The sequence below is a fragment of the Petaurus breviceps genome, unplaced genomic scaffold (genome assembly GCF_028583685.1).
Source record: "Petaurus breviceps papuanus isolate PSGF00001 unplaced genomic scaffold, PetGlider_PUasm1.0 90881, whole genome shotgun sequence".
Lineage (NCBI taxonomy): Eukaryota > Metazoa > Chordata > Mammalia > Diprotodontia > Petauridae > Petaurus > Petaurus breviceps.
This window is the reverse complement of record NW_027187369.1, coordinates 7898275-7902125: the sequence shown is the minus strand read 5'-3', so window position 1 is coordinate 7902125 and position 3851 is coordinate 7898275. Positions and strand designations below refer to the sequence as shown.

Sequence of the window (3851 nt, the reverse complement as noted above, 5' to 3'; positions counted from 1 at the left end):
CTTTACTTGAAGACCTCCAATGAGCAGCCACTAAATACCTCCTAAGCTAGCCCATTATACTTTTTGGATAGCTCTAATGATTAGGAAGTTTTCCCAGACATTGAAAAGCAGCACAACATAGTGGATAGAGAGCTGACCTTGAAACCGAGAAGTCCTGTCTCTGATATATACTGGCTGTGTGACCATGGGCAAGTCATTTATCTTCTCCGTACTTTAGAGAGCTGAGTCTACAGATTTCAGAGAAGGTACCAAATGACATTGGTAGAAGGAGCTTCCTCATCTGGGAGCTCCCTATGCCAATGAAATCATATATCGAGTCTCTTTCCTTATCCTTTCCTGATAGCAAGCCCATATTGTCCTCTTTGTAATTGCTAGTTCTATTCTCTGGGGCGAAGCTGAACAAGTCTAGGAATGCCCCTTCATTCTTTTCCTTTGTAGGATAAACATCCCTGGTTTCTTCACCATCCTTTGCCCTCTATGGAAGCTCCCCAGCTTAACAACATCATTCTTAAGCTATGGTACTCAGAAGTGAATATAATATCCCAGATGTAGCCTGCCAAGGTCAGAGTAGAGAGAACTTTTTGTTCCTGGGAGCTATAATTCTTTTGATCAAGCCCCAAATCCCATTAGCTTTTTTTAAACTGCTGAGTCACACTGTTGACTTCTATTGAACTTGCAGCCCACCCATAGCCCCCAGAACCTTTTGCAGACAAATTCTTGTCTAAGCATACCTCTTCCAATCTTGAATATGTGAGGTCACTTTTGGGAACCCAAGCCTATGGCTTCCAATTTATTCCTATTGATTTTTATCTTTATTTGTTCTGGTCTAACATTTTAGCCCATGTTCTAGCCTATTTTTGGATCCTGACTCTCTTCCAATGTATTAGCTATGTCACCCATCTGTCACCTGGGAATTTGATAAGTCTACCATCTTTGTCTTTCTTTAAGTCATTGATAAAAACGTTAAACAGTACAGATCCCTGGGACAATCCACTGGAAATCTGCTCAGTTGACATCAAGTCATTCGTTATCACTCTTTGAGTCTATCCTTTCAATCAGTTTCAGCTCCATCCATCTTTTCTACAGGCGTGACATGGGATGGGTTGCCAAAAACTTTGCTAAACCCTGGGTAAACACTATCTCTGGCACTCCCCTAGTCTACTGCTTTAGTAAGTTTGTCCAGAAAACTAGAAAAAAAGAAGGCAAATTTGATATGATTTGTCCTTGATGACACTTTGTAATCACCACTTTGTTTTCTAGTTGTTCACTAACCACCTAGTAATGGAATTTTACCCAGAATCAAGTCAAGATCACTGGGCTAGACTTTGCAAAATTATCCTCTTTCCTTTTTAAAAAATTGGGACCACATTGAAATTAATCCCTTCTTGCAACCCTTCTCTGGCTCAGCAATCCCATCCACCAGTTCTTTTAGTACCGAGAGATACAGTCCTTTTATGGGCAGGGGACTTGAGTTCATTAGGGAGAAGCTATGTACTCCCTTACTCTGCTTCCTTATCTTGTTAGATGTCTTTGTTTTGTCTTTTCCAACCCATAGATCATTATTCTCTTTGGAGGAAGAAAATGGAAGAAAAATAATAACTGAGCAGCTTTCTGCTCTTCTCCCAGCAGCCATCATCCCAGCCACCATGAGCAGCAGCCCTATCCCTTCTTTGATTGTCCACTTTTCTCTAATGCAGTGTAAACAGCTCTTTTTGGTGTCTTTAGCTCTTGCCAGAATCAATTTGTTCTGAGATTTAGCACCCCTGACATTGTCCTTATGGTACTGTGCCATGCTTTTGTATTCATCCTCTTTTACCTGCCCTTTCTTCCAACTTTTGTACAATTCTCTAAGATTCTTAGTTGCTTGGTGAGTTCCTTTGGCATGCACATTAGTCTCCTTAGACAACTGCTGTTTTTCTTCCTCATCAGAATTATCTTTATTTGTGCCTCCTGAATTTCAAGTTTTCCAGCTGTCCTTGGTTGACTTTCCCTATAGGATGTTAATCCATGGCACCCTACCTGACCTTCCTCGGAATCCTGAGAAATTTGCTTTTCCCAATTTCCAGGAGTCTCAATAAGTATTCTTTTTCTTCAATATAGTCATTCTCCATGGCATCTACTCTATCATGTAGATGCTAGGTAAATGTCAGATTATGCCAGGATTTCCTATCCTCTTTCACAAACTCTAGGTGACATTTGGAACCTCTCAAAGAATCCCATCATTTCCACTCTAGCAATCAGTCCCTTCCACTCACTGGCAAGATTAAGATCTAGAAAAGATTTCTCCTTTCTTGGTTTCTTCATCTTTTTTTTAAAGGCCAAATATTTTTTACTCTGCACATTGTGCAGTAAAATGGGTTGGGGAGGGGTAGAGACTGGGTGTCACATGGCTGTGGGGGGCTAGAGCCCTGGGGAAGATGGCCTCGACCAGGATTGGGGTGAGGAAGGCCTTCCTTGTAGGACTGGGTCCAGGAGAGAGGCATTTCTGATACAAGGGGAGTGGTGTTGCTGAACCACCCCCACTGGAAGAAAGTGGGGGTGCACAATGGGACGATGAGGGATGGAGTCCTCCCTGAGGGCTCAGCAATACTCAGACCCACCCCTAGAAGGTTTACAATGTATTTTTTAGCTCTAGGGCCACCACACAGCTCTTCTTCCAAGCTCAGGGGAGAAGTGGCTGCCAGGAAAGGAAAAAGAAAAGCAGGCTCTGTAATCCTCAGTGAGACAAGAGCACAGCAGGGGGTGCAGTGAACCCCCAGAGCTGGGGAGTCCATCCCTGTCTGCCAGAGGCACAAGAAAAAACAGAGTCTCCTTCAGTCAAGGGTTTCCCTCTGCACCCCAGGGACAGCAGATGGGGTGCTTGGTTGGATTCTACAGTTCATCGGTGGTGCTGTGTGTGAGAGGGGTGGCTTTTTGGACACCCTCATCCTCCTTAGGCTGAGGGTCCTCATGTAGGTTTCTTGGATCCTTCCTCTGCTTGCTGTTCTTGTTGGACACCTTGCCTTTGCCCCCTTTTTCTTGGCTTTCTTCCCTCCCAGGGCTGCTGTGTCCCCTTTCTTGCTGATCCATTGTTCAGTCAGGCAAATTGTATCTTTCCCCTTTAACACATGATTGGCGCAAAGAAAGGAGGTTAGGTCCTTTTCCTGGTGGTTCTGATACCAGTCCTCAATCACTTCCTCAAATTCCTCCGCTTCTTGAGGTCAGCTACCTCAGCTGAAGTCTCATTCCATAGTTCATAGGGTATGTCCTATGAACATCACCACCTTCATCCCCTTGTGGACTAGGTTGTGGAGTGTTTCAAAAGTCTCAGACTTGCCCTTAGCAAACTGGTTGCTGCCACTCCTTTCCTTAAGTAAGCTATAGTCCAGAAGTCTCTTGCATATGGTCTCAGTTACTTCAATTAACTGTAGATCCAATTTGGTATATTCGACTCTGGAGGCTTTCTGGTCTAGGATGCCATAGCCGGTGTCAATCACTTTCTTGGTCTTGCCTGTCTCCTCAAAAGCTGACTTCAGTTCCATTGCTACATACTTGTACACCTTGCACTTGCTGGGCAGTCGGACCCAATCGGTCTCCTCAGCTGAGATGCCCAGCTCGGAGGGTGGGACAAGCAGCAGCGGGAGGAGGAGGCAGTGGGGTTGGGGCTGAGGCCTGAGTGTGGGCAACAGCGGTGGTGGCAACGGCCACTCCTGGTTTCTTCATCTTATAGTGAATGGAAATTATCATTAAGGCAAGTCAAGAAGTTATGATGTGCTCTGTTTTTCATACATATACATACATGGATATACACACATACAGAGCCCCAGTAGATATATGGATATTTTAAGTCATTAGTTTATCTAGTATATCAT

At 44.2% G+C, this 3851-nt stretch overlaps 1 pseudogene; it reads right to left on the bottom strand.

The window, feature by feature from the left end:
• Positions 1 to 2744: 2744 nt before the first annotated feature.
• LOC138150601 (protein canopy homolog 3-like) lies at positions 2745 to 3575 on the bottom strand (annotated as a pseudogene).
• Between the last annotated feature and the right edge of the window lie 276 nt (positions 3576 to 3851).